Genomic DNA, 24373 nt, shown 5'->3' with positions numbered 1-24373 from the left:
CCAAGACCTAGTATCTCTTACAAGGTCTACCTCCCAAATTCTCCACAACCTTCAAAATTGGCTTCACCAGCTGCGGAGCAAGCAATCAAAATGTTACCCTGTAGAGAACATTCTGGATTGAAACCATAATACCTAGGAAGCAATGTATGGACCATGGCCAATTGGGATGGTGTACGTGAGCATCACAGACAACATGACACATACCAAATATTCAGTAAGTCATTGACAGGATTTCTCCTCATCCCTCTACTGGAAAAGAGCATGACCAGAACAGAACTCTTTGGGGATGCTAAAATCTTCCGTGTCTTATGTAACCAAATCAGTCTACTGAAAGGCAGAAAGCTTATGCACCAGAACAGCATCCACATGCCACATTAGAGTGCTGAAGGCAGGCTTCCTCCCCTGGCCTTCCCATCACCACAATATATCAAGTAAGTTAGAGCAGGCATTTTAATTTAAAGTTACAAGTGGGCACATTTATAATTTTCCTGGATACTTTCCACATAGTTTTGAAGCTTTGACTTACAACTTTATGTTTTCATTTAGTTAATTTCCCCTCACAGATGTAAATAACCAGACTGCTAAATATTTGGCAGGCAAAGAAAAGGAAAACCAATGATTCATAACTCTGCTACCTTAACAAAGTGGATGTCAGTATTTTGGTATATTTTGTTTATATGTGAACTATAGGCATCAATATTACAACCTTGTGTCCCACCATTCCTCTTCACATTATATTTCAAATATTTTCCTAATTGTGGCAAAGTCATTTTAACCAACACTTTAGACTAGTTGCATAATACTCAACTGATCCACAACCAATGACCAATTATCTAGCAGTACTCTATTTATTCCAATGTTTTTCTATTATTTTTCAATAATCCTGTAATCAACATTTGTGTGTCTAGGTAATTAAGAATTAATCCCTTAGTCTAGATTTACGTTTGATTTAAAAATTACATAAGGGAAACAGCAAATATTTCATGTGAAAGTGCTTTCTCCTTCAGAACTATCAGCCAAGTAATTTACATAGAGCAGTCATACACACTCTAAAATTTGCCAGAGACACACTGAACTGCAAGGGTTCAAAGGTCAGCACTTGATCTGGCTGCTAAAACTTCTCTACCTATGGTTAATTATAACCAACACACAAAGTTGGTTTTGGGAAACAATCTCTTTCTGTCATACAAATTGCATTTCTCATCCCATGTATAAACAGAAGGACAACACACTGTCATTGAATCTCACTGAAAGAAACTCTCCACAATGCAAATTGAATATGTATACATCTAAAATTCTCCCATGATGCCATTTGATGGCTATTCAGCAATTTCTACCCATGCTTTAGTAGCAATCATTTATTTGTCTTCCATTATCCAAGGGAAATGGTAAATTCATTTCCATAAGAACGTTCATACATTGATGACTATTGGTATTTGGTGAATACCTTGCCTTTAGGTGCAGTTAGTTCAGTGGTAGAATGTTTACCTAAAACCCTTGAGGACCTGAGTCCAGTCCCTTGCACCACACATAGACACATTTGCACAAAACAAAATTCTTAGTAAACCCTAGCATGCTGCTGACTACAGCTCGGGCAAGGTCTCCTGTTGGCTAAGTTTTACATGGCATATCAGTTTTTATCACCACTATACCAAATGTAGCTAGGTGTGGTGACTCACAAACATAATTTCAATACTGGAGAGGATATGGCAGGATGATTATAGCAAGTTCAGTGCCAACCTGGGCTCCATAATGAGTTCTAACCCAGCCTAATTCCTACAAAGCTCAAAAAATTACAAATTTAGTAGCTTAAAGCACTACAGTCAATGTGCAATGCTTGATGGGTTTTCTGTGCTCCTGTTGGGAGCTCTAGAGAAGAAGGCAATGTCTGACCTACTCAGTCTGCCAGAGGCTGTCTGCACTCTTTTTTTTTTTTTTTTTTTTTTTTATTATTAACTTGAGTATTTCTTATATACATTTCGAGTGTTATTCCCTTTCCCGGTTTCCGGGCAAACATCCCCCTCCCCCCTCCCCTTCCTTATGGGTGTTCCCCTCCCAACCCTCCCCCCATTGCCGCCCTCCCCCAATAGACTAGTTCACTGTGGGTTCAGTCTTAGCAGGACCCAGGGCTTCCCCTTCCACTGCTGCTCTTACTAGGATATTCATTGCTACCTATGGGGTCAGAGTCCAGGGTCAGTCCATGTATAGTCTTTAGGTAGTGGCTTAGTCCCTGGAAGCTCTGGTTGCTTGGCATTGTTGTACTTTTGGGGTCTCGAGCCCCTTCAAGCTCTTCCAGTTCTTTCTCTGATTCCTTCAATAGGGGACCTATTCTCAGTTCAGTGGTTTGCTGCTGGCATTCGCCTCTATATTTGCTGTATTCTGGCTGTGTCTCTCAGGAGCGATCTACATCCGGCTCCTGTCGGTCTGCACTTCTTTGCTTCATCCATCTTGTCTAATTGGGTGGCTGTATATGTATGGGCCACATGTGGGGCAGGCTCTGAATGGGTGTTCCTTCAGTCTCTGTTTTAATCTTTGCCTCTCCCTTCCCTGCCAAGGGTATTCTTTTTCCTCATTTAAAGAAGGAGTGAAGCATTCACATTTTGATCATCCGTCTTGAGTTTCGTTTGTTCTAGGGATCTAGGGTAATTCAAGCATTTGGGCTAATAGCCACTTATCAATGAGTGCATACCATGTATGTCTTTCTGTGATTGGGTTAGCTCACTCAGGATGATATTTTCCAATTCCAACCATTTGCCTACGAATTTCATAAACTCGTTGTTTTTGATAGCTGAGTAATATTCCATTGTGTAGATGTACCACATTTTCTGTATCCATTCCTCTGTTGAAGGGCATCTGGGTTCTTTCCAGCTTCTGGCTATTATAAATAAGGCTGTCTGCACTCTTTTATGCATGGCTCTTCCCTCATCTTCAAAGTTCACAGTGAAGCATTTTTCCTCTCTTCTCTCCACATCCATCACACTCTCTTATCTACTCCCTTTTAGCAGGATCCCTGTGTCCACATCACTGGGCCAACTCAGACAGTCCATGTGAGGACCCTTTTGCCATAAGATCATATATTTACAAGGGCTGTGTTTTAGGATGAAGCCAGCTTTGTGCAGACAACTTTGAGGCATTGTTACCTGGTCTTTCAGAGCTGAGGAACAAGTATAGCTAAAAGAACAACCTGCAATTATAAGAGTGTCCCTGCAGGACCACTTTCCCAAAGAGTCGGTTCACAACAGAAACAGCAATGCAACAATTAGAATTCTGATTCTCACCTTAGCCAGAAGCAGGGGAAAGAGGACTCATTTAAAGGACATGAGTTAATACCCTTAGCATTCAAACTCTTGATGGTTCCACATGCATAATTTACCTTAGCTCATTATTTATTGTCATGACAACACAAACAAGGTTACAACAGCCTTGTTCCCAAAACGGAGATGAGGAAGCCTGAGCTCCTATTCATTCAGTGACTCTCTGGGGTTGCATCAGGCCTGTGACTAGGACCCGCAAAGCTTTAACTCGAAAGTGCAGGCATTGTCCACCCTGCCAGGGAAACAGAAACCAAACTTGATCAAAATGAACACTTCTTGAAGACACTGAGGAGCCAGGTCAGGCCTGTAATGCAAACACTCAGGAGGTAGAAGCAGTAGGCTCATGGGAAACACACAAAGCCAAGGGAGCAAGAGATCCACAGTGTTTGAACTACAGCAAGTACCAGCTTGTTGGTCATCTCCAGACTACTTGTCTGGTCTGTCATGCTCCTTCCCACAAAGGAAAAGATTTCATCTGTTGCTATGCCAGCTGTGAGTATAGGAGAGGCACTGCAAAAGAACTAAATAAATGTTTATGTAAGAAATCAGAAACACTCCTTTGTCCCAGAAATAACCAATGCAAACAGACACAACCATTGCATCATGGGGAGGACTGATGCTAAAAATGAATAAATGCTTGGGAAAAGAAAAAAAGTTTCCTCAACAGCCAAACCAAACAGCAACACGGCCAAGCGCATGCATAATTTTTGGAAAAGCCCTCCAGACATAATCCAGAGCCTGCATTTACTTTTTAAAAACTGGTTTCCAACCTGTGTGGTGAACATTTTGCTGCTCCATTACTCTCTGATAAACACACATCAGCCAAAGCCAAAAGGGTCTCGAGAGATTATTTATTTTAAATGGTGGCACAACATAACACTGGTCCATTTTAGCAGAATTCTAAGATGCACCTTCTTAGGAGCTCTGTGGATGGATATAAGGACACAAAGAAGATTGGTCATACTTCTCAGTGTGACAAGCGGCAAAACCACAACCCTAATGTTATGTCCTCCCTACTTAGCCCCTGCAAAGTGGGCATCTCAATTCCCTTTCCTATTACTGTTATAAAAAATGCCTTGAGAAAAGCAACACAAGGGGTTAAGGACCTATTCCAGCTTACAGTTCAAAGGCAAAAAGATCAAGACACCAGGAGCTTCAAAAAGCTGGCCAACAGCCATGTTGCAGCACAGTTAGTTAGCAGAGTGAACCCTTCTCTACTTACACAGGCTAGAAAATGGTGACACAGTGGGAAGATCTTCCCGCCTCCGTTTACACAATTAAGACAATTCCCAATAGTCCAGAGATTCATCTTCCAGGTAACTCAAGACCTTAACAAATTGACAGTTGAGATTGACCTTCACAGTCAATTTGTCTACATTTTAGGCCCATTCTCAAATACACATTTAATTATGAGAAATGACAGAGAGTCAGAAAGACACCATACTCTTTATGTGCAGGTAATGCTGTAAGTATAAGCATCCACTTGCTGTTCAGTTCTGACCGTCGGCCAACAATGTTGATCATCATTGCCTTTGCCCTTTGTACTTAGACCTCAGCTCACTCATGGCACCAATTTACTTCTGTTTTGTGGATCTCACCTAGAGCACCAGGAGATTTCTAGGCAGGCAAGTGCTCTAGCTATTTTTCAGCCTCTAAGTTGAGCTATTGGCACCCATGTGTTGAATGAGTGGGTGAATCCTTTAGAAGAAAAATCACAATCGAAACTAATTTCAGCAAACAGAGGAGAGCCCCAGCACATTTCCAGAATCATAACAAAATAATAAGTAATATTGCTATATTTCTTTCTGTCCTGTGTTTTACCTTCCATATAAAGTTGCATGCATTCTTGTGTGTGTGTGTGTGTGTGTGTGTGTGTGTGTGTGTGTGTGTGTGTGTGTGTCTGTGTGTGGTTTTGTGCTGGACATTATACTATAATCTTTGGCCCATGACATCCCGTACTCACGAAGCTTGATTAAAGCCAAAGAACATCTTAGCAGGCCTTCAGTGAGTGTAGTTTTAACTCTAGCTCTGGAGTGATTAGGAGAAAATTGTGCCCACATCCCAGCTGTTATAAATCAGCCTGAAGTTCCTCAACTTGACTGGAAAACCCTTTCATTTTGCCTCCTTTAGATTTTTGTAACCTGTGCCCTAAATTTAGAACCCCCCTGTTTCCTCACTGTGATGAGCTGTGATGAGTCTTATAGCCACCATTAAATTGCTCTACCAAGACTTCTTTAACAAAACACAGTCAGTCACTTTGTCTACTGTTCTGATTGGTTTTTTTCTACTAACATAAATATTTTTATGAACTCGCAAAATACTTTAGACATAACCATCCTGGAATTCCAGCTGATGATTAAAAAACAAACTGGGCTTGGGATAAAATTCAACATGTTTTCCATACTCCAGATTCCTAGTTGACAGAGAGCAGGGGTCAAAGCCTTGAAACCAAACATCATAAAACATGAACAAGAGAAACCTTACATCAGTCCGGCCACTAAGATGAGTTGACGTGCTGAAAGCATTGTTTCACACTTGCTCAACTGAACAAATACATCCTTTCACAAAATAAGTCTAAATTCTCGACTATTCCAAGATGCCTATGATCCAAGACTCATTGCTTTCAAATTCCTCAATGAGAAAGTGTAGGAGGGAATTTGGTCTTGAACCAAATGCTTAAGTGTGGCATCAGTCAGAAAAGGCACTAAAATTGTGCATTTAAGAATCAAAGCAGGGAACTCAAGACAGATGATCAAAATGTGAATGCTTCACTCCTTCTTTAAAAGGGGACAAGAATACCCTTGGCAGGGAAGAGAGAGGCAAAGATTAAAACAGAGACTGAAGGAACACCCATTCAGAGCCTGCCCCACATGTGGCCCATACATATACAGCCATCCAATTAGACAAGATGGATGAAGCAAAGAAGTGCAGACCGACAGGAGCCGGATGTAGATCGCTCCTGAGAGACACAGCCAGAATACAGCAAATACAGAGGCGAATGCCAGCAGCAAACCACTGAACTGAGAATAGGACCCCCGTTGAAGGAATCAGAGAAAGAACTGGAAGAGCTTGAAGGGGCTCGAGACCCCATATGAACAACAATGCCAAGCAACCAGAGCTTCCAGGGACTAAGCCACTACCCAAAGAATATACATGGACTGACCCTGGACTCTGACCTCATAGGTAGCAATGAATATCCTAGTAAGAGCACCAGTGGAAGGGGAAGCCCTGGGTCCTGCTAAGACTGAACCACAAGAGAATGTGACTGTTGGAGGGAGGGCATCAATGGGGGGAGGATGGGGAGGGGAACACCCATAAAGAAGGGGAGGGGCAGGGGTTAGGGGGATGTTGGCCCGGAAACCAGGAAAGGGAATAACACTCAAAATGTAAATAAGAAATACTTAAGTTAATAAATATATATATATCATATATATATGTATATATATGATATATATATAAAAGAAAAGAAAAGAATCAAAGCAGGGAGGAAGGTTAGGGGTAGGTCAAGAACAGGAAAGCACTAGGAAAATACTTCAAAGTCTTTAGTGTTATTAGTATTTACTTTTTTCTTCCTTCGGAGTATTGTCTACTGAGTGGGTACAATTGGTTCTCATTTTATAGAGCATTTATTGATGGTCTTCTAAGACTAAAAGGAGTGTGCTTATTATTCCTTGCAGGAAACAAGAAAAATACAATTGAAGTGAAACTAGAAATAGACATCACCCATCATAGCAATAGAGAAACATTAACATTCTGACATTGGTCCCTCTCACCTTTATGTCTCAGACGTATTATTTTTAGGCCAAAATGAATGCCCCCAATTCCGTGGGAACCAACACTTTTCCTTAAATGCTTATTATAATTACCTGCTTTTGTCATTAAATGTCCTGACAATATACTTTTCATAGACGCAAGATAACTCTTTTATTGACATTTCTTCGACTTAATCCTGAATTGAAGCAGAAATCATTTACAACAGTTAAAAAAACAACACAAACAGGTTTCAGTGTGGTCAACACACTGGTACACACAGCATTTACCATGCCTCTTTAATGTGTTCTTAAAATGAAGTTCTAAGAGTATAAATAGTAGGCTTGTATGCTTTTCAGACTCTTGGTTTTTACCAAAGCAAAAGTTGCTAAAATTACTTCTTTTGATCCAGGCATGGTGGTACTACCTCTAATTCTAGTACCTAGAAAGCCAGGGCACAAGGCCAGGCCACCCTGGACTCCATACCAAGAACTTTTCTCAAAAAACCAAAACAAAGAACAAAATAGAGCAGGGAAGAGAATAGGAAAGAAGAGGAGCTGAAGAAAGAGGAGGGGAGGGTGGGGAGAGAAGGGGAAGGGAGGGCAGAAGAAAGCAAAGGAGCCAGGAAGGAGAGACTGGCATTTGCTGAAAATGGTCCACCTTGTACTCTCTCCCTGATCTGAGATAACCTTTAATCTGAAACTGAAGTGTTTTGTTCCTATGCATTCTTAATGGTTTATTATTTTACTAGAATGGTCACATAATAGGAAAAGTTTTATCCACTGTTCAGCATATGTCAGTAGTCTGTTCCTTTCTGTGACTCAATCATATTCTACTACAAAAATGTATTAATTTTGGCTGAAGTTCACATACACCTACATGCTGCCTATTGCCGCATGCACTGTCTCCAGTCCTGTGACACTACAAGCAACAATCTGGCTTCTATAGTGTTCAAGCCTAGAGGAAGGTACGGGTGCTTACACAGGAGCTCGTCTTCAGCATACCTGGACCTGAGCCAGGGCTCTCCCATTGCATAGTACATTGAACACAGTTGGCTTTGTTATGTTGTATTGTGTTGTGTTGTGTTCCACTGTGGTGTGATATGTTATGCAGTAGTGTTATATGATGTTATGTTAGCTTATATTGTGTAATGCTATATAGTGTTATATCATGTTACATATCATGTTGTGCTGTGTTATATAATATGTTGTGCAGTATTGCGTTGTATTGTGTTATATAATGTTATACTATGGTATGCAGTATGTTGTGTTCTGTCATGTTATACTATGTTATGTAATGCAATGTTATATTATGGTTATGTTATGTAGTGTTGTGTTATGTCGTGTTATGTAATATATTAATATGTTTATGTTGTGCAGTGTTGTGTTGTTTTGTGTTTTGTTATGTTGTGTTTCTTCATCTTTACAAGGGAGATAGAGTGGAAATGATATCACGTGGATTTACAGTATAATACAGTAGATGGCACCCACGCTGATAAACAAAGCACAACTCTACACTGACTTGCTAAAATACTCTGATAAAACAACACAATAGACAAAGGGCTTATTTTTGCTTACAGTTCCAGAGAGGATATAGTCCATCATTGTGGGGAGGGCATGACATCAGATCATGAGCAACCATGTGACTGCTGGACCACAAGGAATGGTGTGGGGTTATTACTTTGAAAGGTGGCTCAGCAGTTAAGAGCACATACTGCTCTCCCAGAGGACTATGGTTCACTTCCTGGCACCCATATCAGGCATCTCACAACCTCCTATAACTTCAACTCCATCAGAATCCATCACCTGTGGCCTCAATGGGAACCTGCACCCTCCCATCCTCACACACACTCCCATGACTTTCATCTCAGTAAATCATTTTTATTTAAGGAAAAAATAACATATAGGGGCTCGAGAGATTACTCAGTAGTTAAGAGCACTGGCTGTTCTTCCAGAGGACCCAGGTTCGATTCCCAGCACCCACGTGGCAGCTCACAACTACATGTAACTCCTGTTCCAGGAGATCCAACTCCTTCACACACTCAATCTGTGTGTATAAAATAAAGATAAATTAAAGAAAAACATGAAAACTCATGGGCTAAAGTGCATTGATGCTCTTATGATAGGACCTCTCTAGATATCTTCTGAGTTCCAACACAAAGTTGCATGCCATAACCTAACATTACTACATAACACATCACAACACAATGCTACGCTATACAACACAGCACAACACAACATAACACAATATAACATAACATAACATAACATAACATAACATAACACAAGGCCAGCTGTGTTCAATGTACTATGTAACCGTCAAGCTGTGGCTCAGATCCAAGAACAACACAGTAATATCCCCTAAGCCAGGAGTTCTCAATCTGTAGTTTGCAACCCTTTCAGGGTCAAATGACCATTTCACAGGGACTATCTAAGACCATCTGAAAACACAGATGTTTACAACACGATTCATAACAGCAGCAAAATTACAGTTATGAAGTAGCAACAAAAATAACTTTGTGGTTGGGGATTCCAGCATTAGGAATGTCAACAACCACTGCCCTAAGTGGGGAGTCCCATCCTCACCTATGTCCAATTCTTCCTACACACCTGCCAAGAGACAGGCACTGTATGAGCTGTGTGAGGTTACAGATGAATGGGGCCTGGCCTCTACTGAGGTTGTGTGGAATAGGAAACATGCAGGAGAAATGACTTAAGAGATGCTAACCCAGAGAGGGCACAATTGCCAGAGTCCTATGGAACAAGTCTAGATGCCCACCTCAGTCAGGATTGGTGTCGCTGTGGTAGTGATTTCCTAATCATGCTACAGCTCTGTCAGTGCTTCAGGGCCAAGGGGACCTGATGTGGACAGACAATCTCCTGGGTTTTGGTTTTGTGCAGGAATGGGGCAGTGTGAATTCACAAGCTATTTGCAACACCATTTGGCAGCATGTACCAAGACAGACATAAAACATGCGAACCTTTTGACCCAGTAATTCAACTTCTGGGAAACTATCCCAAAGAAACTATTCTAAATATGGATGAAGTCTTGTGCACAAAAACATTTACTGCAATCTCATTCAGACTAGGAAAGAAACAGCTTCACTGTGCAATCATAGAAAAGAATATTAAATAAATTATAAAATGGCAATTGTATGGATATTGGTTGGCTCCGAAACTAATAGGAAAGAATCCTTATGATTTTTCCGATTAGGTTAAAGAGTAGGAAAACACAGTGTGCCAATGCTAGTAAAAGTTTGTGAATGAATGATATACACATTCACACCCATACATACGTTCATACACACATACACACACTGAGAGACACATACAAAAATAGACAAAAAATACAAAATGACAATAGTGGTTATCTGAAAGATAAAACTGTAAGTGGCTTTAAAGAGGATGTCTTTAAAATGTGATTAGTTCCCTATGGCAATTATGCTGGATCTGTGTGCACATGAAATAAAGCATTGAGATAAAAGGCGATGCATGTATTTTTTATCAAAAACTTTGTAAAATATTAATAAAAAGTTTTAGGAATAAAACACACACAAACACATAATCATCATCATCATCATCATCATCATCATCATCATCATCATCATCATCATCAAATTAGCACAGTCTGCAAAGCAGCCTGTCAAGCAGGATGCAGTAACTTTGGAAGCATACCTGATAGTTGTGTAGTTTTGTTGCCAATCCTTGCCTGAGTACTGCCTACCAAGAGCTCTGTCCCCTTCACCCCTTCTTCTTCCAATTCCTACAGTCGATACAGCCCCAGATGGTTCTAATGTATAGATATGCTCTTCTGTCTTTCAGGCATACTCTTTACTGGTTTCTTATAGTCCCTAAGATCGAATCCAGGACACCCTACAGCCTTTCAATACAAACAGACTGAGTTCCAGGAAAGACTGCCCATGCGCCACAGTCTCTCACTACCTGCATCCACTCTTTTCCAGCCTTCCCAGTTCCCCTCACTCTTGCCAATGTGCCAGGTTGTCTGGGTGCCTTGACTGCCCCAGGCTCTTGAAGCTGTTAGTTCTACCTGGAAAGACCATTGGGCACATCCAGACACTATCCTTCAGGTCTCAAGAAATTAAGAGGTTATCTCTTGGGAAGTTTTACTTTTGAACACAGACATGAAAGTACACATTTAACTTCTATACAGAATGTTCCAAAGCTATGCATGCCCTATTTCTACCAAGGGCATAGAGGGATGCCTCTGACTTAAAGTTTGAACAAGCTCAGAGGTAGATTGCTTGCCTAGCTTATCTAAGACCCTGGGTTGGATCCCCAGCATGGATTAAGATTTTTCTAAGTGGGGACTAAAGGGATGACTCAGTGATTGGGAACATATTCTTCCTGAGGGCTGGAATTCAGTTCCCAGCATTCGCATCTTCTGTTCACAAGCCAGCAGTAACTCCGTTTTCTCTTTATCTGTATTAGCCACCTTTGTGCCCTGGGACAGGCTTATTTCTGCTTTCACGTCACAGATGCATGCGTGATTTTATTTATCTATATAGGACCTAGGATCACAAAAGAGGGGAAAGTATTTGTCTTTCAGAAACTAGCTCAATTCAGTTAATATGATTATCTACAGTTGTATCGATTTTCTTACAAACAATGTATCTTTAATCTTCTATATGGCTGAACACACACACACACACACACACACACACACACACACACAAACCACTATGGTTTGGGTATTTTAAACATTTAATTTATGGGAAAGAATACTATTCCCAGAAGAGAGAGCCATAACGTGAATCCTTTGTGCTAGGTGTCATGGCTGATGATAATAACATTGGCCTAAGGCCAAGTGGTATTACTCCATTACCCGTTGCCACAAAGAGATGTCCAGGAGCAAAGCACGAAGAGTCTGCTAAACCAGACTCTAAGAGAACATTCCTTGGTTTTGTCTCTGCCAGACTGTGATGTCCAGTCATCTTCCCTGGCATACTGTGAGTGCTTGTTGGGTTTCCCAGCTCTCCCCCATGATGACATAGTCTGTGAGGACATTGTTTTGGCTAAAAAGGTTGTTCATGCAAGAGATACCGCATGCTGCTAAATGTGCCTGTGTTGGGTCTAGGACAGCTTGGCTGCTATTCACAGGCCCATGTGCCAAGAGACCTCACGTGTTTTTAGCAAGAAGCCAAGCAGAGAACATGTGTCTCCCACTATGGGGACAGACATGTAGAAATACAAAAGCATTTGAATAGACCTGAGATTGATGGAAAGAAATGAGTTTAGTGAAATATTATTGTTATTATTATCAAAAACAATACAATACACTTAAACCATCACCATTATTGCTACTCTCTTTATGCATACTGTCATGAATTGTCATCGTATAGGATCTAGACTCTAGGTATTATCATTGAGTAACTCTGCAGCAGAAGAGTGGCCTCTGAATGATTTTCAGAAGAGTGAGAGAGGCAGAAAGAACACAGACTGAAAATAGCACTTAGCCAAGGCTAGTAGCCAAAGCTTTAGTACAATGGTAACACACTGTGTGCTGTACATCACGTGAGCCACTTTTCATGAAGTGTCTTAAGTCATCACTGCCTTCATCTTGAACTAAAGAGCAGGTTTTGAAAAGATGAGGATTCCGTGTCACATCTATCCCTACAGAGCTTCGAGGCAGTGAACTGCTTCTCTTATTTGGAACCCTCAGTTCCTAGACTGTGGCAAAATGATAATAAAGCCTACTTCTTACTTCTCTGAGTGGTCAGGATTCACTGTGGCTAGGATAAATGAAGTGCTACATAAACGAGTGTTATGTGTCTTCATATTAGGAACCCCAATAAATATTCACTCATCCACTTGAAAACTGAGTTGTGGCTGAACCCCTTCAGATAGATCCTATTCTGGCCCATAGACATATTTCTCTGGAAGCCACCTATGGGCAATGCAGTGACTACTATGTCTGCCTATGAGTGGAGGAGCTGTCCCTCACCCACTGGAAGTGCAAGCCGACTTCTGGCTGCTGAAGTATTCTGGGAGGCCAAGTGCAAAGTGGGTCTAACATTCCGCCCAATGCCACCTCCACACTGGAAAGTAACCCTTCTTCCATTTGCACTTTTAGTTCTTTCCCTTTGCATTGGCCCCTTGGCCATATTTGCATAATGAGAGGCTCTTCAGCCAACTCCTTTTCATTCTTAACAAGCTGAAGGTTTTTGTTAGCTGGATGCCAGGAGCTGCTGGTTTCCTGGCCCAGCTTGAGGTGAGATCCCAGGTCCCTCATCCCTTTCGGTTTCTCTCATTTTTTTAATGGGAGACATTGCCCACAGGTGCCATTCTGAAGCCAGACTTTTCCTGCTGGCCTGGGAGGCACCCCCTCCTCTTTGCCTCACCTTAAATGTAGCTACTGAGCCATGGCCGGAATGAAAATCCCAGAAGCGTTTCTTGGCAGTCTGTGTCCCACCCACCATCTAGTTGGACACTTAGGAGAAGTAATTATGATGGAAACTTGGGGCCGTAGGATGTTTCACTTGAAGCTCAACTCTTCATCTTGGCCCAACAGTCACCCTCCTGAAGCTGCAGCTTACGTGGATGGGCAATAGGAATAATAATATTCACTTGTGGGTTATCCCAGGCCAGCCTCCTCTCATCTGTGCACTAAACTGGTAAACAAGTCCTCTTTCCTTGTCCTCATGGAGGTGGAAATGGGCTACACTGACCTATCCAGCTTTTAGGAAAACAAGACGAAAATCAGGCCCTGGTTCCCTACAAAGTCCTGGGTACAATGTCCAGCACACAACAAACACTAAATGCAAGAGACCATTCGCCTTCATTATCAACACATTACGGTTATCATCCTCACTGTGAGGTGCTTTATAGCCTTAGAATGTAACCAAAACTTCAGTCAAAATATTTCCAAATCAGGTACCTAATTTCAACAGCACTCCAACACAGCCACTGCCTAGTGAATGCTATACCCACTTATGACGGAGACAGGTGCCTAGCCAATACTACCTTCTCAACACCTCTGTTCACTGTGTAGTCTTCGTCATCATAGATTTGCATTTTCTTTGGATCAAAAAGTATAATGAATGATGGGGACAGTTTTTAAGCAGGTAAGTGATGTTGCTAATTAATTCATCTAAAGACTGCTCATGGTTTCAATTTAGCCACAGACTGGAAGGCAGAATCTTGCCAAGACAGAAAGGACAGGGAAGAGGCATCAGGTGAAAGACAACAGGCAGTTGGCTATAGGAAGGAAGTCATTTCCTTCATTCTTCATACATGTTCATCAGTGGTTTCCTAGAAACTGCAGCCAGCATCAACAACTAATTTTTCTGCTTGTATTATCACATTTGCTTAGACTTAGTCATTAACTCAGCCAACATGTGCTGAGAATTTCTGAACTCCCGTCCTTGGCTAGAAATGAATCATGGGTTATGTAAGGATGAACAAATCAGGATTATTTTTCAAAGATAGGGCTGGAAACATGGCTCGGTACTTAAGAGTACTTGATGGTCTTACAGAAGACCAGAGTTCATTTTCTAGCACCCGTATCTGGATGGATACTCATCTGTAATTCCATCTAGGGATCCAATGTTCTAGTCTGGCCTCCCTTTGCACCTGTACACACACGCAGACACACAAATGCACACACACACACACACACACACACACAGAGGCAGGCACACACATACACAAATATTTTTAAAAGGCTCCACTTTGTACAGTGCATATTCTTTTACCTGGATCTATACCAAGTTAAACTTATGCCCAAAAATCTGGCTTCCCATACTCAGCTTCAAGCCCTTTCGAAGCAGAGAGTGGTTGTCTCACTTGTACTGAGGCTCCTCCCAATAAATCGTTTTCAGCATCCCTGCTAGAGACTTACACAAACTAAGAGATGAAGTAAAAGACACACTGACGTCATGGGAAGACAAGTGAAGACAAAGGACTGAGGAAAAGTGGAGGGTCTTCAGAGCTTCGCACGGATAGCTCAGTGTTACTTATGACTTCTCTAAGGTGACAGCTGAGTGGAAAGGTGTCATGAAGAACAACCTAACTTCAAGGACTCCCTGGTGGGAGGCTGCAGTGAGGAGAAGCTGTGCAGTGTTTTGTGTGACTGGTTAGAGGGCAACTCTCATTTATTGCGAGCTGCCTTTCTAGGTTGGTTAATGTAGAGAAGGAGTCACGATCCTGAGAAGTTTGTAGGTCCGAATTCTGGATTTGCTTAGTTGTATGCAAGTAGTTTTATTTGTTCTTTTAAATACTTACTATGTTTTGAAAGTTTTCATGCAATACATATTTTTATCATATTCTTACTCTTCCCCAAGTCCTCCCAAGTCCTCCCCACCACCCAACTTCATGTTCTTTCTCCCTCTCTCTCACTCTCACTCTCTCTTTCTCAAAAAAAGAAAAGTCAAAAGTTAAAAAGCAACAAACAGGGCTGGTGAGATGGCTCAGTGTAAGAGCACTGACTGCTCTTCCAGAGGTCCTGAGTTCAAATCCCAGCAACCACATGGTGGCTCACAACCATTTGTAATGGGATCTGATGCCCTCTTCTGGTGTGTCTGAACAGCTACAGTGTACTTACATATAATAAATATTTTTTTAAAAAAGCAACAAAAGCAATAACAAAGCATGAACACACACACACACACACACACACACACACACACACACACACCATTGAGTCCATTTTGTGTTAATCAGCTACTTCTGAGCATGGGTCCTGCCTGCAGTGTGGTTGATAAACTCAGTGTAACTGCACCGGAGAAAACTTGATTGTTTCTTTCTAAGAAGGTATCAATTGCCAGTACTTTCTTAGTTAGGAGTGGGACTGTGTCCTTTTCCCGTTCTCCATGGTGGGGCGGGGCTGTTGTCTGGCTTGAATCTCTGCAGGTATTGTGTGCTGTCATAGTTTTGGTGAGTCCATATTAGCAGAGGCCCTACTGTGTCTGGAACACACTATTTCTTTGAGGTTATCCACAACCTCTGGACCTTACAGTCTTTCTGCCTCCTCTTCTGCATAGATCCCTGAACTTTGGTGGGAGGGGACTGATGAAGACACCCCAGTTATGACTGAGTTCCACTTTCTGCACATTTTCTAGTTGTAGGTCTCTGCATTAATTACTACCTACTTTCAGAAGAAATCTCTCTGATAAGGGTTGAGCAATCTACTGGTCTATGTATACAACAATGATGTTAGGAAAGTACGTGATATGAAATTCACAAGAAATTAATAGCAAATTCAAGGGAAAAGAAGAAAAAAAGAGAGTCCTCAGTGGTTAAGAGTGCTTGCTGCTCATCCAGAGGACCTGAGTTTGATTCCCTACACCCACCCACACCCAGGGCATCTGTCACTTTCTTCTGGCCTCTGCACTCAGGTACATGTACCCATTCACTGTCATAAATGAGCTCACTACATACAATTAAAATTAAAATTCAGTTTTTTACAAAAGCATTTAGTTACTTCCAGAACATTGTACTGATAATCCCGTTTGATTTGGCTGAACATGTACCCTGCAATGTTGAATCTCTCAACAAGTAGAAACTCAATCTCCACATTAGAATTTGACTTATGTAGACATAGACCTCAAGGTACATATCCAAGTAAATAATGTCTCGGTGCCTAACACTGAGTTCCAAAGATTTCCTAGATGGGCTTATGTCCATAGAGAGAGGATAAGAAGCCTCTTTGTCTACCACCTTCAAGTGGAAGACTCTGGAAAGCCAGGGAGCTTGAATTACAAAGCTCTGGTGAGTTGATAGTGAAGATTCCAGACCAAGTCCCAACGTTTGAAAGCCAGCAGAGCCTAGGGCAGAAGCAGATCAATGAGCCAATTCAATCAGACAGGCAATGTACAAATGTCTTCCTCCAGTTCTCTGGCCCCTTCCAGCCCTCGGTGGAATGGCGGCAGACTGACAGCACCTCAGTGTGTGGGCTTTGGAAGCTGCCTTCCTTCCCATGGCACTGCCCTTGTGCTCTATCACTCTATGGTTGACTGGTACTTCATCAAATGGTTCTATCACTTGCCTTACCCGTCCTGGGGTTTGCCAGCCAGCTAGCCAATAGTACTCAGAAGCTCCAGGTTAATGAAAGATCCTGTCTGCAAAAACAAGGTGGATGATGCCTGATGATCTAAGGCTGTTCCCATGTATACCTGCACACACATGCACATACACTTGAACATGGAAGTGCATACATGCACTAAAGGACACACTCCCAAACTGACATGCTCAAGTTTGTAGCTATCTACACCTGAGGCTCCCAGAGTGATGCTGCTTGCCCTGTTGGCTTTTACATTCCAAGATTCTAGCCCAACTTGTTTTCCAGTGATTCCCAAATTCTCTTGAAACAATGTGACATCTTTTCTTAGTAAAGTATACACTTGGACACTTGTTTGAAGCCTAACCCACTGTCAACATGTCAAGTCACTGAAGGAAATCTTGGAGCCATTTTCCTTTCCAGAACCCACAGCCCATAATAAGGCCTGCAGTGAATCTAGGTTTTCCTGAAATTTCTGTAATAAGTCATCAGAGAGTTCCTTCTTCCAGCACACAGAAAATTTTATGGAAAAAATCTTGATAGCTACATAAAAGTCACACTTCAGAATTTTCAGTGCACCAAATAGTGGGCTGTAAGGGGGAAAGTGCCTTTAAGATGTTTTGAACCTAACTAGGACATGCTCAATTTTGGTTAAAGGGTTTCAAGAGCCAAGAGAGCTACGTGGTGTCAACCAGTCTACTGATATGCAAGATGATGAATGCTCCTGGGCTTCATATGAATAATTACAGGCAAAATACTATGATGTCAGACATTTGCTTGAAATAACTAAAAGACAGGAAGGGGGAAGGCAATTAGGAGTATAAGGGTGTCAAGCCAACAGCATCAACCTTCGAAACCACTGAAGACGGGTGGTGGAAGCATGAACTCACTGGACACACCCTTCATCTTTTGAGTGTGTTTGAATTTTCCTGTACTTTTTTAATAAAATCCTTATGTTTTGAATATGAAAAGTGATATTTTGTACAAAGATAATCATTATAGCCCTAGATAGATGTTATATTTCCTATAATGAATGTTCTTATATCTCAAAAAAGAAAGAAAGAGAAAGAGAGAGAGAGAAAGAAAGAAAGAAAGAAAGAAAGAAAGAAAGAGAAAGAAAGAAAGAAAGAAAGAAAGAAAGAAAGAAAGAAAGAAAGAAAGAAAGAAGGGAAGAGAAAGAAAGAAAGAAAGAAAGGGAGGAAGGAAGGAAGGAAGGAAGAAAGAGAGAAAGAAAGAAAGAAAGAAAGAAAGAAAGAAAGAAAGAAAGAAAGATAAGAAAAGAAGAAAGAAAAGTGAGGAGTAGGGTCTTGGTGACGCTTTACTTAGTGGACAAAGCTTGGCCATGAGGCAGAGACCCAAGCTGTCATTCTGGCTTAGAATAATAGCATAGCAAAAGTATGTAAAATTCACGTCTGTGGAAGCTGTTTATTTGTGTCTGGTCTAAGAAAAGCAGGGAGCTATCTTCTAAGGCAGGGGGAATGTAAAATCCCCACTGGGTTCAAACTGGGGCCTTGCTTTCTCCTCTGAAGTTTGTATGCCTGGGCCTAGAACAGTGCCTGACACATAGGAGGGGCCAATCATACTTGTTCCTTCAATGAGCCGACATGTTCCCTTTTTAAAAAATATGTAACCCCTTTTCTCATCTGAATCTACTTCTTCCCTATAATAAAAGTAGTTCCAGGTCAGAGGCCAAGCTGAATGATTTCATTGTTTTATGCCACTTTGTAAAGGCAGAAAGAGGCAGCAGCTACCAGCTCTGCCTCCATCACCCTCAGCAGCAACAGCAGCAGCAGCAACAGCAGGGGAAAAACTCAACCATCTGCCCAAAGTGACTGCTTGCCGCCCTCTGGGATTCTATCTAACCCAAAATATAGAGCAAGACCTCCCATGTTGAGCAGAGCCGCACATGGTCCAGGCACACCATCACACTCACTACTGTTCAGTGCCCTCTCTTCATCCTCTCCTATGTTGGTTGCTCTGATGTAGGGTTCTCTCAGTCTGGAAGTCTTTTCCTGCTCCTCTGCTGTTAACTCTTCCTCTTGCTTCATATTTAGGTCATATCATTCCTTTAGACAGACATACTCTGAACCATACATCAACTGTATTACCTATGAAACACCTACTAATCCCTTCTCTGTCTCTTTTGAACACTCTCCAAAATGTATTAAGTTGATTAAAGATCTTATTTAATCTATTAAAGATTAAATAAGAAACAAGCTCATCTCTCTCCCACCAGCTATTTGATTCTCCCCTAGGTTTTCATGACTTAGCAAGCAAATTTTTCAGATTTCTGGTAGTACTAGACACACAAATACTTCGGTCAGTCTATAGGAATCATCTTCAGGTTCTAAAGAAAATAATGTAAAAACATCTATTTCTCATCCAGTACAAAACCTGCCCCTTCTCCATGGCTTCAGCTCACGATGTGGAATACTCAGCTACCATCACCTCATCCCCACCACAACTCTCACTCACTCGTGTCAGCTTACAGTCAGCTCAGAAGGTAAGAGAGTGAGAGAAAAACAATCAAACTACCTAAGTGACACCTGTACACCCCTTTTCCCCTGCTGTTAGCACCTGCTACCTGTCCCAAGTATTCAAATATCAACTCTATCAAGTAAAGTCATCAGGGTCCCTTGGGACCCTCATGCTTTACAACATCCTGGCATGGACAACTCACTCCCAAGCTGGTGTCTGGTGAGGCCCCCCAAAGCAAATCAGCTTCTGTGTCCTGGAGGAAACTCCCTGTGAAAACCAAAGGGCTGGTATAGATGGCCCAGTCCCCTCTAGCTTCCTAGTGACTCTATTTCCTAGAGTACTCATTGCTCCATAGCTGGCCCTGCTCTGCTCTCTTCTCTCAATTCAACCTTTACCTTCCAAACTTTCAGACTGGGAGTCAAACTTCCTATGGCTATTTTAGTACATTTCCATGATGAGACACCCACAAGCCTCTCACTCATGGCCCAGGTAATAGGACAAAGGAAAGAGCTCCCAGCAACGTTCTTCCCACATACCCCTAACCTGTTCAGTGATTTCTTTTGGGTTCTTGTCAATTGTACATTGAAAATGAATGAGAGTGAATGTTAGAATATTCTCATTTTTAATCAGATCTCAGAAAGTAGTTGGACACTCACTGGTGGTCCATTCTACTCTGTCTTAATTCTTCAACTGAAATTCCAGGATAACAGGATGCTTAACATCTCGCCAAGCACAGTTCTGGGACTACTTGAGGGATGCTGTCTTCTCCATTCAATTTAACTCTATAAGCATTCTCTGTGTTTTTTATAAAATTAAGCATTCTGATCCTGGTACCTACCATATGGTACCAGAACAACAAGATGAGGTCATGAATAAAAGAAGATAAGTGACAGGCGACGGTTCTGAAAGCCTATATTCCCATCAGAATCACCCCAGGGAACTATGGGGAGAAAAAAACACAAAGTTTATACATAGGTTTGTTAGTTCAGTAGACCTAGTTTAGAACCATTGGTGCATCAAAAGGTCCAAAAAGCATGTGAGGAGAGATCAAGGGAGAGTTTCGTAGAAGTTTCAGAGTATCAGGGAGAGATTCTGAAGGAAGCAGTGATGCAGAACAAAGACAAATAGATGGAGAAAGGGGCTGGAGAGGACTTGAGTGATCAGGAAACTGTCCATGGGGACTATTTTGCACAAGACTGAGGCTAGAGTGATAAGATTGATTTCTAAGATTGATTGATCTCAGTGCACCTGTGGAGAGAAAGTGGGGGATGTAACCACGAAGCCCACAAGACTGCAAACTGTGTGCACAGAAACTTGCTCTTCTAAAGTTAGCAGCACCCTAGGGAAAAAAATCTGTATCATGGTGGGCGGGGCATCTTAGTTACAGATCACACTCCCTTCGGCATGTACCTGTAAAAGTAGGGCAAGAGAATACAGTGAGGACTGGGGGCCCTGCAGCTTGTTATCAGCTCACTTAATCCCAGCCAGAACCATATATTAAAAGCAATTCTAGTTACTAATAAAATGTATGTATGTGTTTGTGTGTGTGTGTGACTGTGCATATGTGTGTGTCTATGTGTGTGTCCATCTCTGTGTGTGTGTGTGTGTGTGTGTGTGTGTGTGTGTGTGTGTGTGTGTGTCCAGTGTGGTAATGAACCCACCACTAAGGGCCAATTCTGCATATGGCTTCCCAATTTTGTATGTTTCAAATGTCATGTTGGTAGCTTCTAACTAGCTATACTGGACTGTGGAATGGAGAAAACTGTAGTCTGTCCTGGACTTTAATGTTCTCTTTCTTGAGAGCTTGGGTTCCCAGAAATCTATTGTGTATTCTCAGAACATTGGGTGGACTTGAATGAGTTGAACTGAATTAAATTGAAAACCAAGTAAAAACTTCAGGAAAGTAATAGCATGAGCTGAGAGGAAAACAAAATATATGCTTAGGAAAAAACAGAGTGAGACCTTAGCCTTGCAGCAAATAGCAGGCAAAATGGAATCTTAGGCATTAATCTAAGCCAAGGCTCCCTTCAGCCTGTTTTCTACCCATACATTTTTTGCCAGTGCTTCTGAAATAAGTGCGACAATAACTGCATGAAATATACCTAAAAACTATTATCCACATCTGAGTTCTGAACATGCTAAGAGGGCATTTCAAAAGCTCATTCTCTCTGAAGAGAAAAGTAAGTGAAGAAAGATATAGATTGTATTGAGTTACCTAAAATGAAAAGTGACTTTAGAAAGGGCAAAAATCAAATATGGGAGAGCATTAAAAATACTATGATCCTTCAATGATATGAAAAATATTTGCACATAAAGTGTGGTAAATACTAGCTGGGTATAGTGGCACACCCCCTTAATCCCAGCACTTGGGAGGCAGAGCCAGCCAGATCTTTGTGAGTTCAAGACTAGCCTTGTCTACATACTGATTTGTAGGACAGTCAGAACTACATAGTGACACTTTGTCTCAAATTAAGACAAAACAAAAGAATGAAGAAAAAGAAAAAGGAAGAAAGGAAAGGAAGGAGAAATGAGTGAACAAAGGAACGAAATGGAAAAGAACACACAACACCAGTTACTGGTCAACAGATTAGTTCAGGTTCCCCAGCAGAGATTACTCTACTTTATGGGCAGCAAAAAAAAGTCCATTAAAGTCATCACTTTTTTTAACTACTAATTAATTAAGAGGCTGGGCTACCTAAAATTAAGCTTTCTGTGGCTGACACTCAATGCCCTTTATTACATATTGAGGACTGTAAGAAAACTTGCAAATAATTAAGAACAACCATTTTATTTGATGATGAGAAGCAAACATAGAGAAACTCTATGACTAGGATTCTATACTGATCTAGAAAATTAAATAGCTGGCTTGAGGTTTAAGACTTTGCACATGCTATGATGATGTTCCTTTTCTGAAAGTCAACAAATTTAAAGAAACCTCCCCTTTGGCCTGGAGGATGGGCAGCTGAAGGTAATACAAATTGCACCGGAGTGAGAGTCACTCATGTTCTTGGTCAAATCTGTGATCCGTATCCACTACCAAGACTCTAGGGGGGGGGGGGGAAATTCCTTCATTTAGAATTGCTACTCTTAAGAAGAATTAGGAGGAAAATGAGATTAAAGACAAGATTTTTTTTTATCACACAATTTCCATAAATGACATCATGTATTCCTGTTGCCAAGGAGATATAAGAAATACATATCAAATGGTAACAAGGACATTGATTGCAGCAACGATGAACTAGTTGGGCTTTGGAGACACATTATGCCTTTGGATATGTTAGGAAATGTCTATAGGAACAAAGATATATCCATCTCGCAAAATATGCAATCATTTGTCTATTCAGCAAAGAACAAAGATTCAATACAATTGCATAGCCCTTCTCTTTTGCAGTAGAATGAAAGGCCAACATGCTGCCATATTTACCAAGAATAGGGATGATAGTTTTTGGACCCCATCTAAAATCCCCCAAGCAGTAAATGCTTCGTTTTTCAACACTAACAACCAATTTCCAGTCAGTGAGTAATTTTTTTCCCGGAACCATCTTATTGGAAAATCAATGAAAAAAGGAAAAAATTAAATAAGCAATCTTTAAAAGAGGCCACAGCAAGAGAGATGGTAATCTTCCAACCTCACCAGTCAAGGAAAGCCGGCACTTACAGCTTGTCCCAAACAAAACCATAATTTTAACTGATCCCTGAGTTGAGCTTCACTGGATAAATGACTTCCAGGGCCTCTGGCTCTTTGGGACTAAACGAGAAGATTATTTTTAGCTCAACTATTTGGAAATCTTTGAGAACTTGGACCCGCTATTCTGTCTGGTACCAAAGCAAGTTTTTCACCGAGCTCTCAGGAAAGATCCTGACTTTTGTACACTGGGAATCCTGCAGCAACCTACCCTCCCAGAGCACGGTATGGTGTTTATTCTCTTTTTCAGAACTTTGGCAAATGTCAATATCATGGCCCATCTTCATTTATGATGGAGGTTTTGACTTAGTAAGCAGGTAGCTCTATAGAAAGAATCCAGGAAGTGAAGACCTACCTCCGAATTTCTGACTGACACTAGCTTTCTTGGCCATGAACAATGGTTTGTAGCCCATTTCTCTTCTTGCAGCCTATCACAAAGGAACCCTCGGGTGGGTGATATGGACTAGGGGTTAATCTGGAAATTATAAAAATATTTGCAAATGTCCAAATTTCTTTTTTTCACTGTCCGGCCATCACAGCACTTTACACAGAGCAGCCAGAACTATAAATCATGAACTGATGTAGAAAACCCTGATGAGTACGTACTTTTTTCATTCAACTTTTGTTGAGTTTCTACTGTAGATTAGCTTGCTATACATGTCAGGAATATGGAGTTTATGTTTTGTTAGGGAAATGAGCAAGTAAATAGGTTTAAAACCAGCTATGTGACCTTGAGGAGATCTGAATAGGTCCAGAAGAGGGGACCTCATCCAAATAGAAAATCAATCCTGGACAGGAAAATGGGAGGTACAAGGAGCTGAGGGGCTCACCAGAGAAGGAGCTGCAGTGTAGAAAGTTCGGATCTAATCCTAAACTCACTGCCACCTTCTAGTAAAGCTAAAACAGATCCTGATATTGAGCAATGTCCACCTCAGAAGCCAAGAAGAGGTCCTGTTTTGGCCCTCCTAAGTCACCTCTCATCGTCTAAATGAATTCCAGGCAAAACGCAGTTTGAACTTGAATTAATCAAATCCAGTCTTCTGTCGTGAAGCAATAAAAGAACATTCATTGTTTCCAACAAGATGTCAGTTCAAATCCTGGCTGTGCCATTTTGTGAATTATAAAAGTTTTG

General features: G+C 41.3%; 1 protein-coding gene across 4 annotated transcripts in view; it reads left to right on the top strand.

Moving 5' to 3' along the window:
* The window catches only part of C1qtnf7 (C1q and TNF related 7), a 112517-nt gene that overhangs the window by 75492 nt on the left and 12652 nt on the right, over positions 1 to 24373 (top strand). Inside the window, exon 1 of one of the 4 annotated variants that reach the window (NM_001107221.1) lies at positions 23406 to 23466. The exons of the other annotated variants lie outside the window; for them this stretch is intronic. The gene's annotated coding sequence lies outside the window, so the exon portion shown is untranslated. Of the gene's footprint in view, positions 1 to 23405; positions 23467 to 24373 lie in introns of those variants that run through there. 4 annotated transcript variants of the gene reach the window in all.

The sequence above is a fragment of the Rattus norvegicus genome, chromosome 14 (assembly GCF_036323735.1).
Source record: "Rattus norvegicus strain BN/NHsdMcwi chromosome 14, GRCr8, whole genome shotgun sequence".
In the NCBI taxonomy this organism is placed as follows: Eukaryota; Metazoa; Chordata; class Mammalia; order Rodentia; family Muridae; genus Rattus; species Rattus norvegicus.
Note: the sequence above shows the minus strand (reverse complement) of the source record. Positions and strands in the feature narration are given on the sequence as shown.